The 15,552-nt window shown below is 45.6% G+C and overlaps 1 protein-coding gene across 3 annotated transcripts in view; it reads right to left on the bottom strand.

Moving 5' to 3' along the window:
• Positions 1–15,552, bottom strand: part of LOC136430563 (calpain-9-like) — a 32,771-nt gene that overhangs the window by 14,828 nt on the left and 2,391 nt on the right. The gene's annotated exons all lie outside the window — the stretch shown is intronic.

Below are 15,552 nucleotides of genomic sequence, written 5' to 3' on the forward strand. Positions count from 1 at the left end.
AGGCTAATATAAAAATATTTCCTTGAGTTGATTACAATTGAAACACTAAAAGTGGTGTAACATGACCATTGGGATAATGAGAGCATGACTGGTGTAAGACCACCGAGATGGTGCTAAAGTTTGTGTGTACCTTTCAGGCCATGGTCTTACTGAGTGATGTGTATACCATGCAGGTTTGGGCAGGTCACAGTCCAGCTCAGCTTTGTGTGAAATTTGGATATAGCGTTTGTTGCTTTGCCCAGTTCAAAACAACACCTTTTGATATTGCTAGTATTAATAAGACAACAAATATTTTAACACTAACAAGATATTGTGGCTTCCTCAACTTTTCATTCTTTCTTCACTCATAAGGCACAGTGAACAATGAGTTGGGAGGTAAGTACCACTCTCCAAGTTTTTCTTAAACAGCTGCTCTGATTAGTGAGCTCTTAAATGTGTTTTAACTGCAAAATTGCTGGTGAGGCTTCAAAGGCTTGAGGCTAAGTGCCTAAATCTTACTCCACTCAATTGTTTGTGTTCCCTACTTAGCTACTGACCCTTTCAAAAAGCTTTATAATACTTTGTTCTGGATAAACAAACACTCACACAAACACACACACACATACATACATACATAACGTTACACACATATAGAGAGAGGAGGATATTCTTAAATTGGACTGAAAACAACAAGTCACAAACTATGAAATATCACCCTGGGCCAGAGTTGGATCTAATCACTGCAAAGCGCTGACGTTTTGATGGGGCCAAACAACGTGCCATATTTGGTTTGACCCCACATACTTTTCGTGTGTATGGCATTACAAAGGGTGACGTTCCGACGAGGTCAATATCCGAAAAGGTCGACTTCGAATTCCCTACGTGATGAACATGCGACGTCGCCTCCAAGCAAATGTTGGGATGAAAATCATAACGTTTTCTTGCTGTACCCTTGTTGTTGTTTTTGGTGATGCTGGTGTTTTTCTTGACACGTAAAATGCATGGGAAGGTGCAAATTTCCACCCCAAAATCTGCTTGGAGATTACAAGCCACGCTCCGCTTACTATGTAGTCCGCCATAGTTTATTGCAACTGCACTGTCTGTGACGGCCTAAATATACTAAAAAGGACTGCCGTACAAAACAGCTGCGGAGTCGTTATGATTTGCGTTCTCATTCATCATAAATCGAAAGGCAATACACCGCTATTCTGCCCATAAGAGGACTTGCAATTACGACATACTTAAAATCATAAATAGATTTTCTTTGACTAAATCGGCACTTAAATAATATATGTCCGTCACTCTAATTTTCGATGTACTACATAATAAAGAATTCCTTTTGAGGACCTCAAATTCCCATTAATATCAATCGTGAACTGAACTACCTGTACAAAGTAGGTCAATATTTTGGTTGGTCTGGAGCGCGTCGATCTAGACATCTTTATCTGACCATTCCCTTCCAGTTTGGTAATATTGTTTCCTGAAGGTTAGGCCAGCGCTTCGAGCAGTATGTGGCCTCTTGTATGTGACACAATTTTAACCTCGTGGCTTTCATCAGAATAGTTGTCATGGCGCGAGGCGCCTAGGGCTGAAATATTGCAGGCAAGAATCCAAAACGAGATTCAGTTGAGGGAAGTGCAACAACGAAGAGCACAAATACATCATGGTTGTAATACTGTATCTCGACGATTGAAATTGTAATCATGTAGAAGTTATCTAGGGAAATCTGAAAAGCAACCTTGGAGGAATGTTATACAGCAATTTTCCTTGACATCTGTGGCCGCACCCCCCCCCCCCCCCACCCCCATTGCGCCGCAAGAATACTATTGGTCTATGGCCTTAAAACAAACATACAACTCGTGGTAAGTGTTGCTGGTCGACTCGATGACGGTTGAACCTGGACAAGGTTGTGCAATATCATTTATTGTGACGATTACATGCAGCTCTTGTTTGTTCGTAGAATTTCAAGAGCGTAGTGAAAGTCGGAACAACATACCGACAGCTGAGCACAAAGGCAAACACAGACGTACATGTAGCGCTGCCTTTCAGGCAACTTTGCAGCTATTCAACATGTCCTGACAGCTGAACTAAGACTGAGAATAAAGGAAGCTGCACATCAATAGGTAAAAAAATGGTAAAACTTTTAAAAAGGAAATCGTGACAATTGTTAAGCGTTGTTGAAAAGAAACAACGCAAATAAGAAGTCAACGAAGTGAGGTAACTTTCATTACACTCGATTAGAAAGAAGCCGTCTCAAACGTTTCATTGGGGGCAAAATTAAACGTTAACATTGTAGATTTTTAAAACACTATTAAAAGATGGCAAGGCAACATCATAATATGATACTTTTGAAGGTTATTTTTTTTCGGTACGATTTTACAAACCCGTTGTAAACACCTAGAAATGTTCAACAGTTGCTGCATCAGCAACACCATCTTGTAAAAACATCACAGACAAACAAATCATCATTTTATCGCAGACAAACGCAAACGTGTGTTGTACACGCGTGCTTTCTCTAGCACCGCCCGTCTCGTTAGAATCGCATCTGTAACCCGTCTGACACGACATGGTTTCCCGGCATTAGCTGTTTACTCAGAACCAACAGAAAACGAGTGTCATGTTACAGCGCACCTCGGGAATCCGGACGCCATATGGAAACCGTCAGGAAGAGGTTTAAAGACCCCTCCCTGAACGAATACGAATAGCTGACATTTTTCTGTACGAGTTGCGTTGGTATGACTGTAGCCCAAACCCATCCACATATCTGTACCTAATGCAGGATTACCTAATTAGAAAGATAATGCGAAATGTAGAAATTCTCCCAATTTATCGGGATACTTACATTTTTTTCTGGTAAAAGACATGAGATAAATGCGTAGCGGTACTAGTATACTACTTAGCGTAAACTGAATAAAGCAGATAAATGCCATGGCGTTTTAGCAGTCGGACAAAATAGAGTTATCATTCCGTCTAAAAGCAACTTCACACATTTTAACAGTGTCTAGAATACTCTAGATATAAACATTATTTTCGCTTACACACACACTACAAGGAGGCGGTACGCGAGTATAGGAATTCTTCCGCCCACAAACACCCCTGTATTCGAGTGCTCTGATTCGGATATGTCAAATCTTGTCAGCCCTATGCACGATGTTTATCCCGTAGGTCAGCCATTTTGAATGGCGGCCTCGCTGACATCTAGAAAGACGGGTAACGCCCATTTGGGTCGACGCGACCCTTTTACTAAGCCCAAGTGGGGTTAACAAATGCCGACAAATGTCATATCCGTATTCCTTCCACTTGAAATGAAACAGCATGCAATTAGCAGTCTTAAGTTAAACCTAAATCTAACCGTTTGCTTTTTACAATGTATGATATTTTAACCCATGCCCTTTATATATATATATACGTGATATAGAAAATATTGGAATAGTCCGTACAGTATCTACAGCGTTGAAGTGATACGATCATAATTTCAACGATCCGTCCGTATCGCGACTTTAACAAGGACCGAATACCAGGGCGTACCCTATATGCATTTGTAGATGGCCTCTGACAATCAGTGTCAGGAAATAACTTTATTTCACAGGAAGGAAAACGAACACTACAATGGAACCACAGTAAGACCGCAAGCCAATTTGGGGCTGGTTTTCTGTCCTTTCAGGCGAAAATGCTATTAGTCTCCCATGTCTCCCATCTGATGAAATTTTTCAACTCTTTAGATATGCAGATAGAGTTAGGCATATCGAGGGTGATCATGTGTAAAAATGGGACCTTCTGAACACTCCATGAGATTGTGGTGAACCCACTATGACCCCTTTGGGGAAGTGGTACAGCCCAGAGGGCAGAGGGCACTCAGAGTCTAGAGTCCTGGAAAACAAGCAGAATAAACTGAGCTCTCCCAACTTACCGATGTGCTTGTGATGACTTTGGTTATAAGAACCTAGTATCTAACATTGGCGTCACGGACTATACCTGAACCTACTGTCATCACCTCGAAGAGGAACGGAACTGTTTCCACCACTCCATCCTACTGTGCCCCGGACTGCAAGCTGAAGACGCTCTTCCGTCAAGTAAGAGGAGAAGGAACTTTCCCCCTTCAATTCAACACATCTTCCTGGGAAGCCACGGACCTCTGCACCGTTTCCAGCAACACTTCAACCTACATCTTTTGGACATTCCGGTTCCAGAAAGTTACCATTTCTCCACTTCTACCCTGCCACATGCCAAGGAAGGTCAGTGCATCTAGGCCTCTAACCAGTTCCAGATGTTGAGGGAGACAGAAGTCTGGGCCTGCTGACGGGCTGAAGACAATCTCCTGTTTCTCATGCCGGACTCATTGCATTGTATTGTATTGTATTGTATTGTATTTCCTGTTTCCTGATAGGATTGAAATCCAGTTCCTTTTCCTTATTTTATTGTCACCTGTGGCTCTGTTAGACCTCCTAACTGTATCTTAGGCCTACCCTCTGTGCCATTTGTTTTTGTACTCAAGCCACATTCTCGCTAATTTAGACATTCCTCAGTGTGTGCTAGCCTACGTTTTCTGGTTTTAACCAGACGGGCGTTTCCAAAGCCGTTCGTTGTATCGCATATATCTTTGTCATTGTAAACTTATATCTGCAATCCCAAGCCTGTTGAGCTGTCCGCGTGCCATGGCGCCTCCGAAATTCAGTCAAATGTCAGTAGCAAGTCTCCGGAAAGCCTGTGGGGAGCGGGGAATCGACCCCTCTGCCATGGACAAAGAGGACATGCTGGCTTCTTTGTACAGCCACGAACATAAGCAGCAGGCCGACGAGGCGAGCGCTGTCAAATTGAAGGAGCTGGAGCTCGAGAAGCTGAAGCTGGAGCTTGAGACAGCAAAAGTGCGTCATAACGCAGAACATCAGTTGTTGGTCGAAGAACGGCGCCTCTTAGAAACGAAACTGGAACTTGAAGGACATAAACTCACCCCAGCCACAACAGAATCTACAAAGGGCCCCAAGATCCCACAGTTCTATGAAGGGGAAGACGTCGAGGTGTACCTCACCACCTTTGAACGCCTCGCAACCGCCAACGGATGGCCTAAGTCTCGGTGGGCGCCAAAGCTGGCGGCTTTGCTCTCGGGTAAGGCGCGAGAGGCATTTGTGCAGTTGTCCGAGATCGATAGCATGGATTACGATAAAGTTAAACTAGCCATCTATGCCAAGTATGAGCTGACGGCGGAGGAGTACAGACACCGATTTCGGACCTCCCGTAAACAACCCTCGGATAGCTACAAGGAGTGGCTTTGTAAACTCAATGTTGGTCTGGGTCGTTGGGCAGACGCAGCAGAGCGTGAACGTCAGAAGAAGGATGACACTAAGGAGCAGTTCCTTACAAAGCTCATAATAAGGGAGCAGTTCCTAGAGGGCTGTCCGCCCGACCTCGCGGATAAGTTACAAGAACAGGATATATGGGAGCCAAAAGACTTGGCCACAGCAGCTGATAGAATCACAAACAAACACAAATTCGCTAACTCAGGCGCCAGTTCATCGTCGCCCCAGCTAACCTGTTCCTACTGCAAGAACCCTGGACATGACATCAGGAGCTGCAAGAAGCTGAAGGCCAAACCACAGAACAGCATGTTCTGTGATGGCCGTTACCAGTTCTGGGATTCCGACCAACCCATCCCAGACAACAAGTGGAGCATGGAAGGTACGATCGATGGCCGACGGGTGCACATCTACAGAGATACTGGCAGTACAATGACATTTGTTAATGGCAAATATGTATCCCAGAAGTCTTACCTCGGAGACTTCATTCGAGTCAGGATGGCCAACGGCACTGTGGACGAGATCCCCACTGCCCTGGTCACCCTCAATGTGGCGGGCGAACAGAAACAGATTGAGGTCGGCGTCATGAATACCCCCTTCCCTGTCCTGCTGGGCAACGACTATCACACTGCCTGCGTCGTAACTCGTGCACAGGCCCACCGAGCCCACGCAGCGGAGGAGAAGATTGCAGAAGAGGCATCCACATCCGACGTTCATCCTACCCCTCTCTACACGTTGGACGACACAACCAGGGAAAACTCAGACGACCATGCCATTGCTGATCCCCTTGGAACCGCCGATGAAGACGAAGGCGACATCGCAGCTCCCCTAGGCGTCCCACACCACGCACCTACCTTGACAACCTCCTTAGACGCCGCTGATGACGCCTCAGTGTTCGATGTCACACCACAACGCCTTCTCGCCCAGCAGTCTGCTGACCAGTCCTTGCAATCAGCATGGAGGGATGCTATCCCAGAGCTGGAGAGCAGGCATCTGCAAACATGTTATGTCAAAAGACATGGATATCTGATGAGGAAATGGACCCCTACCCAGCGACAGGGTGAGGATGGTGCAGCTCCGGGTATGTCACCGGTGTTTCAGGTGGTCGTCCCAGCAGAGCATAGAATCCAAGTTCTCCGTCTCGCCCACACTATTCCACTCGCCGGACACCTCGGAATCACCCGCACCAGAGAGCGTATTCTCCAGCATTTCTACTGGCCGGGATTATTCAGGGACGTCAAACGATTCTGCAAGGGTTGCCCTGAATGCCAAAGGTCCGCCACACGGCGCGCCGGGGAAAAACACACAATGGTGGCCCCGCCAATCATCGGCAAACCTTTTCGGAGGATCGGAATCGACATCGTCGGCCCCCTCCAACGCTCTAACTCGGGCAACAAATTCATCCTCACCATGGTGGACCATGCAACACGCTACCCGGAGGCTATACCCCTCCCGTCCACAGAGGCTGAACGTGTCGCTAAGGCCCTCATGACATTCTTCTCCAGGGTTGGAATCCCGGAAGAGATCCTCACCGACCAGGGTGCCAACTTCCTGTCCACAGTTCTCACCCAAATGTGTGAGAAGCTCGGCATCCACAAGCTCCGCACTTCACCCTACCACCCCCAGACCAACGGAGTATGTGAGCGCTTCAACGGAACTCTGAAAGCCATGCTCCGCAAGCTCGTCAGCGAGGATGCCAAAGACTGGGATGACTACCTCCCATTCGTATGTTTCGCCTACCGGGAAACTCCATGTGCATCGACCGGCTTCTCGCCCTTTGAACTCACCTTCGGCCGGCAAGTAAGGGGTCCACTGATGGTCCTCCGCGAAACATGGCTGGACGAGGAAGAGCAGGAAGACAGCCTTGCCGACTACATCACCGACTTGAAAACTAAGCTAGAATGGATGCAAGAGTGGTCCCTTCAACAGCAAGAAACGACACAGAAGAAGTCAAAGGCCTGGTACGACAAAACAGCCAGAGACAGGGAATTCAGCGTAGGGGATCAGGTTCTGGTGCTCCTTCCCTCCGCTACCTCGAAACTACAACGACAATGGAGAGGACCCTACACAATCATGCAGAAGATGAACTCCGTAGACTACAAGGTGGACACGGGCCGTCGGACAAAACGAATTCGAATCTACCACGTGAACCTGCTACGCCCATGGGAGCAACCCATGCAGGTGGCAGGCTCCACCACACTGGAAGAGGACCTCCCCGGCCTTGACACGGCTGTTTCTGAAAGCGCAGAGCTATCAGAAATTACCTATGGCCCGGACCTCTCGGACATGCAGCTAGCAGAACTTCACTGCCTAGTCCGCAAACACTCAGCAGTCATCTCCGGCAACCCAGGGAAAACCACAGCTGCCGAGTTTGACATTCTCACTCACAACGACCAGCCGACTCATCAAAGGGCATACCCCATCCCTCACAAAGTGAGACCCGAACTGCAACGAGAAATCCACAATCTACAGAAGCAGGGCATCATCCAGGAATCCGAAAGCCCATACAATGCCCCAATAGTACTAGTTAACAAGAAGGATGGCGGTGTCCGCATGTGTGTTGACTACAGAAAACTAAACAATGAGACCATCGCTGATAGGTATCCGATGCCCAGGATAGACGAAATTATCGACGGAGTAGGCGCATCACGTTACATCTCAGTCATCGACTTGACGAAGGGTTTCTACCAGATACCACTATCATCCAGGGCCAGGAGTAAATCAGCATTTCAGACGTTTCTCGGCCATTTCGAGTTCACCAGGATGCCCTTCGGGATGAAAAATGCGCCTGCCTGTTTCCAGCGTATGATGGATAAGATACTCAGAGGAGCGGAAGAATATGCAAGAGCAGTGATGGACGACATTGTGGTCAGCAGCCTCACATGGGAAGACCACCTAAACCATCTCGATGACATCTTCGCGCGCCTGGCAAAAGCCTGCCTGACTGTAAAACCGTCAAAATGCAGACTGGCTATGCCAAGGGCGGACTACCTGGGTAAGGTGGTCGGACAAGGCGAGGTATGCCCCATGTCCAGCAAGGTGGCCGCCATCCAAAACACACCAGCTCCTAAGACCAAAAAAGGAGTCCGAGCGTTCATTGGGTTGGTGAACTACTACAAGGATTTCATTGCCAACATGGCCAATGTCGCAGCCCCCCTTACAGATCTCCTGAAGAAGAACCAGCCAAATCACATCAACTGGACGCCGCAATGCGCCGCTGCATTCAACAAGTTGAAGGAAGCTCTCTGCCACGAACCGGTGCTCAAAATAGCCAACCACGACAAGCCCTTCATCGTCCAGGTTGACGCGTGTGACAACGGTATTGGAGCTGTCCTCAGCCAAAGAGATGCTGCAGGTTGTGACCACCCCATAGCCTACAGAAGCCGGAAGCTTACAGACCGCCAACGCAAGTGGTCCACCATAGAGAAGGAATGTTACGCCATTCTCTTCGCCACCGAACAGTTTCGGTACTACATCTATGGCCGTCCCTTCACGGTGCAGTCTGACCACAAGCCGCTGACATGGCTCGGGCAGCTACGAGACAAGAACAGGCGTCTCATGAGGTGGAGCTTCCTGCTCCAGGAGCATGACATTGTGTTTGAACACAAAAAAGGCGTCCAAAACGGTAACGCGGACGGCCTCAGCAGGGCTTGGGACATATAAGTCAGTTACTAGTTATAGTGAACCTTTTGTTCAGTTCAGTCCAGGACCTTTTAAACCTGTTTAGTCATGTTGTAAACTAGCTTTAGTAGTAACTTGTAGTAAGTAGCAGCCTAGTGGACCCACATGTATCATCAGATTGACCCCGTAAACCTTCTTAAAGTGGGAAGGCATGTGGTGAACCCACTATGACCCCTTTGGGGAAGTGGTACAGCCCAGAGGGCAGAGGGCACTCAGAGTCTAGAGTCCTGGAAAACAAGCAGAATAAACTGAGCTCTCCCAACTTACCGATGTGCTTGTGATGACTTTGGTTATAAGAACCTAGTATCTAACATTGAGATTAACACATAAATATTTTACTTGTTGATTTTTGGCCTGTCAAGTACCATGCAGATTTTTATATCTCCTTGATCAAATGACAGGCCTTCGACGATTTGTCGCTGATGTCGTGTGAAATTGTCTGACAGCAAATGACAAATCATTTTACAAGCAAGCATTTCCAGATTGTATCTACCTTCCTGCCATTGCACATGTCAGCAGTTGCTACACAGTTTGGCAACGAACTCAGCAAGTTGTCGACACATCACTGACTGCTTGTTTTCAGTTCATTACAGAAGAGGTGAATTCAAGTAATCGTTGTGATTCAGAGAACTTCTAGACCTCAGGCATTTCATAATCATTTTCATAATTAAATTTCAGTCGACCTGGTTCCCACTTTTTTTTACGAGCTTTGGACTTATCGTGTTGATTGCCACAAAGTCGTACTACTGCCGAGAATGTCAGAGCTTGAACAAACTCGTCGGCAGATCGAGTTTCCTGCTGAGTGAATGTACGGCTTTAAATGTTCGACATCCGGGCACTTCTTTACATTCTGTTCACGTAAACAAGACTGTAGGGTAGGGTCTACCAAAACATCATTATCGGAAACCAGGTGACCTAAATGGCAGCCTCTCAGATAACCGGCCCCGCATAATCTCAGACAGTTACGATTTTCCATCAGAAGATCTGCTTGTAGATTCGGTCCCACACTGATTATCAACGTTTATGAATGCACCTGACGTCGTCGTTTCTAATACATAATTATCATTATCAAGTTACCTACTCTGTTATGCAATAAAGCTTGTGCCTGATGTAGCCACCGACGGAATGGTCAACAGGAATTTCTGCACTCAACCCTTAGCGTAAAATGTATATCTACAACTTTCTACATAATAACCGTTATCAGCGGTTACATACAAGAGTTAAGATGTTGTAAAAACTCCTCTGTTAGTGTTAGTGGTTGTAAATATACAGCTTGTGGTTGAGCTATCCACCGGCGGCAGAATGGTCAACATATCCAAATCTCCGGATCCGGGGATCTGTGTACAACCCTCAGGGTCGAAATGGATCAAGGGGTGGTCAGAAGTATGATGCCGATGTCCTGAGCAGGTGACGGCCTCCGTAAGTGGACATGCATACATTTGGGAGAGTACGTGTATCAAACTGACAAATATCATTTATTTCTTAATGAGAAATAAACTGTTTTCCAACTCAAAGACTGGACTTGCCGAAATTATCGACCGAACCACTCAGTCTTCCTCAGCTATCTGACCCAAATTCTGTGGGGTCAAAGTTTGTCGGAAGTCGGCACTACGCCCCGACCCGGTTGAGTCTCGAGAGAAGGTTGGTGTGCCCTGATGTAGATCTTTACTCCTCTCATAAAGAAGCCGTGTTCCTTGAGTTCGCAGAACGGTTTATTTCTCGCAAAAACAATGCCATCAGGTTGGTAGAGCATAATTTACCAACTCAGATGAACTTTCAAGCTGATTAATATCATTTATTTCTATTTACTGGTTCGTCTGCGAAGGACTATTACAGTACAGACACCCTGGTAACCATTCTCCGAGTGTTCGGTAGGGTGACATGGCATCGCACACGAAAGTTCTCTGGCATATGGAAGTTTCAGTCAACTGCGCTGTTAGGGTTAGTTACTGACAGGTACATGTATTACCCACTTACGCTGACGAAATCTAAAACAGAACTATACCCTTATAAGTTATCGATAAAACTATCTTCCATGAAGAAAACAGATGGCGGTTGTGAGTTATCTGCAGACTACACTTCATACTACAGACGAAGCCACTTAATTGCACCTCGGATAAACGCACCTTCCATTTAATTGCACCGAATCCCAATATCCCAAACCGGTTCCCATTCACTGCATTGTTAGTGACTCCGCATACCTGCACCACGCCTGGTCATCAATGCCGGATAACTGCACCATTTTTTTTCAAAAATCCTCGACAAGTAAACTGAAAAGGTGCGCTAAAATCGGCAAACGCAGTACAAATGAGCCAATACCTGCCGGTGTAAAGGCGCAATACCGCCAATATGTTTAGAACTGTAACAAAAGAAGGCGGTCTCCATTGACAGTTACGTTGATAGGAATCGTATGGGAGGTCCCGGGTGGGTCACCCGTAATCAGTAACCGAGTTTTAGTTTCAATTCCTAGTTTCATGGCGATGCATGCATATGATTTATGTAAATCGACAACAGCACTCTACGTAATGTAACACAGAAACTGTTATCCCATGAGTGGCATGACGATGATTCAGAATGCCTCCCCTGTAACATTACGTGTGTTGTAATGCGGTAGATCACATGGAAAAATGAAAGAATGCAAAATCAAAACAGGTTCGTAGTCATTTCTTTATTTTCAGCAAAGGGTCAATGAATAAAGTTAATAACTGAATAATTTCGTCTGTTTTCGTTGTGCTAGTGTTTCTGACTAACAATACACCCCCTCGCCCATGGTGGTGCGGTCCAGCTGGGCATTTCGCATAATTGCACCAGCCGGATAATTGCACCAAAAACGCTGACAAATAGGTGGTGCAGTTAAGCGGATTCTACATGTAGATGCCAGACATCTGCAGCATATTAGGTAGCATGAAAGCATAAATCATTCATACAGCGATGAAGTGAAATTGCGTTGAGTGTATTAGCAGCTGATGCAGTATTTCGGTTTGGAATGGTGCCAAGTATGAGTCAGTCTGGCACAGTGCCCTTCTACCAACTAACCTCCTTATTTTCCCTAACAGAAAACATGTAGGATCGAAAATGAACATAGAATCGTTCAAAACACACATGTTGCAGAAAAACAACATCAATTTTTCTAGATCCCATTCCGTTGCTTTCTCCCCTATATATAGTTTTTTTCTACATCGCATTTCGTTGCTTTCATTGTATATCTTGTGAGCAGGGAAGACACATTGTAACATATTATATCATTTCCCCCTACAGAGCCACATAAAACCATCAACAAGTTTGTCACAACACAAGTTTCTCGTTTCTCCACCATCTTATGGTTGGACTGCTCAGGTAACAAAGGCAACTCTTCTAGAAGTCTCCTTTTGTAACCCCACGCACTTTTGAAAAGAACATTGCGGGCTGGTGGGTTTCTCAGTAATGCCCATCGGTGCATACGAACACCTGTAGTCGTGTTTCTATTGTCAGCTTGTTCATTAAATTTGGTACACTCGCAAAACAACTACCATTTATACGAAAAAACACCTGCGGGGAAATTCCACGGTCTCTCAAAGGACTCATCCATATCCAGAAAAACATGTTCTGTAGGAAAGGATTGATGCTCACTCTGTGGTTTCCTAGTCAAGAATGAATGTAGGAGCACGTGGCCTCCTGCCTTTATTGATCACTAATCAGACACAGATGTCCTACTCACTATGTGGTCTAAGATCCTATGTCCTACAGTTCTATAAAAAAGACGAATGCCGTTCAACAAGTTTGGAGATTTTGCAACAGGTCCCGATACTTCCGAAAATAATTTCATCAGGTTGGTAGAACATAGAGTATTGGAGATTTTTTTTACACAACCGGTAATTCTCACCTGCTGACGTTTCGGTGTCTGTCAGACACCTTCTTCAGAGCTTCTGACTGGAGTACTGCTTCTCACCGCTATAAGTAGCCGATGTAGGTGGCGCTTTTGCGGCGAGAACGCAAGGTCCCATGCGCAAGCTGTGAAGAAGTATACATTGGGGAAACAGGCAGGACCCTTGGAACCAGGCTCAAGGAACATCAAAAGGAAGCTACCGACAGTGATGCGGTCAAGTACACTAGATCCCAGAAAAGACAAGCACAACAAGAAAAGAAGAAATCTGCAATCTCGGACCATGTTGCTAGAAACAACTGTGTCATTGACTGGGAGGCAGCCAAAGTAATAGACAGGGAGGACAACAGACGCATTCGTTGGATCAAGGAGGCAGTATGGATTAGGAAGTCATCACCAGTGATGAACCGAGACGAGGGGGGATACAAGCTCAGCCACGTTTGGGATTACGTTCTCGCCGCAAAAGCGCCACCTACATCGGCTACTTATAGCGGTGAGAAGCAGTACTCCAGTCAGAAGCTCTGAAGAAGGTGTCTGACAGACACCGAAACGTCAGCAGGTGAGAATTACCGGTTGTGTAAAAAGAATCTCCAATACTCTAGGTCCCGATACTTCTGTGAAAAAAGGGTTAGCCTTATATATGAAGACGACGGGGTTTGGCCATGGGAACATGGGGCGTTAGATTTTCAATCAAAGGGCTGGGAAGCTGTTATTGCCGAAATGTATAAACTATAAAGACACTTAAATACATAAAGCGGTGACGAGCTAAAGTTGGCGATTATTTAGCTGAGATCGAAAGGGAATCGATTAGAGGATCAAAAGGGATATATAAAGGGAAAGGAAATTTAAAGGTCATTTCCAAACATGTGTGTAGAGACTGACAGTGAGATCGACAGTACGACCCCCATCCCCCTCAACACCCCCCCCCCCCAAGATTATTAAGCCATATACATGTTCGTAGAATTTCAAGAGCGTAGTGAAAGTCGGAATAACATACCGACAGCGGAGCACATAGGCAAATGTTTGCCTGGATATACAGTCTTATCGATGTATATCCAGGCATAAATATACTAGCCTAGTAAAATACCACTGATAACTTGCGTGGCACGAAGTTAGAAAAGTATAGTTCAAACCCACCCAACATAACACTAATCTAAAGATGCTGCCTGAATAGTCTTGCTACAATTCTGTAGAAACCTGATTTGAGAACAGGACATATTCGGTAGGTAATTGCCAGAGACAAAACTAGGTCAACGATCTGTTTATGATCGAAAAAGGATCTCAACAAATAGATCCCTGACGTACACTAAAACCTCAACACTGGTATTTACACATCGATTCTAAACACGCTATTGCATTATTATCCCTAATATTACCGTAAGGGGAGCTTTGTTGTCAGGACTTTGTTGTCAAAATCCGGGGTTATCTAGTACGGAAGTAAAGGATCGTTAATAGTATTATCCGTATATTCTTTGATGTCCATTGCGGGCGATGATTATTATCTGTATATTAGTACACATACAAATAATATCCTCTTGTGCCATAATACTAGTATCTATTTTGGGCAGGGTACCAGCAATATTCAATGATCGACCATACAAAACTTATGATTAGATATTCTAATCATGATTCTTCAAACGCCTCAATTCGTGTAATGTATGCTGTCATTTGTACGTAGTTCATGCGGTAAAAAAACACAAAATGTTTATGACAATCTTTTAGTGTTGTAAAACTTGGTACATCTAAGGTTGTTGGCAATCAACAAGTCGTCTTACCGCCTATGTAAATTTTAAAACTATTTGAAAAGTTGTTTTTACGTTCCAGCAAGGATGGATATGGCATTTACGTCATTGCGGCATATTTAGAGCATGGCGCGGATCCATGCCGCAGGTTGGTCGATACTTGGCGGACCCCTCTAAAGGGTTTCGCTAAAATACACACGAGACTGCTATAAAGCCCTCTTACAGGCGTATGAATCGTAGAATTCGGCAGAAAAAGGACTAATTAGCCGGTAGAGTCAGTCCACAGTGAAGATGACATTTCGCCCGTTTAGGAGCCAGCAAGTGAAACCCTGGAGTAGTTAGTCTGGTAGAGACTAGCTATAAAGCACAGTATTCTGATGACGATGTCATGAAGATCTCAATCACAATTCTCAGGATCCGTAACAATGCTTTGGAACAAAGTAGTAGTGTAACAGTGGGGGTTCAAGCGCCTCCAACTGACCAGGCAAACCGTGGTCGCGACCTTTTAGCGTAGTGGTTAAGGCGTTGCCGTGCGGATCGGGAGTTCGGGGCTCGAATCCCGGGAGCGGCGTACTCGTCCCTTTGATTTGTTTCACTGGTTCCCACACCGGGAATCGAACCCGGGCCTTGGCGGTGAGAGCGCCAAATCCTAACCACTAGACCATCCTTTGATTTGTTTCAGTAGTAGCTGTAGTTGTTGCTGTGAGCCCACCTGGGCAAACCCTCTCCAGACTGCCTTTACAGTCTGATGCACAGTTCTGTTTGAAAACAAGTCCGACACAATGAGAGCCGCTCAGTCAACATTATCCAGCCAAACGGTAAATATGCCGTGTAAGGTTCCTCTTGTAAAGCCACACGTTCACTAGTAGTTGGTGTAGGTGTAGACTGTAGAGTGCCTCTTATTCTTCTTCGTTCTCTTATTAGTCTCACTGACTTTTACATCTTCGTTCCCTGTATCTAAATTTGCTGTCCAGCTTTACTCCGCCGCTTGAAT

The sequence above is a fragment of the Branchiostoma lanceolatum genome, chromosome 3, assembly GCF_035083965.1.
Source record: "Branchiostoma lanceolatum isolate klBraLanc5 chromosome 3, klBraLanc5.hap2, whole genome shotgun sequence".
Lineage (NCBI taxonomy): Eukaryota > Metazoa > Chordata > Leptocardii > Amphioxiformes > Branchiostomatidae > Branchiostoma > Branchiostoma lanceolatum.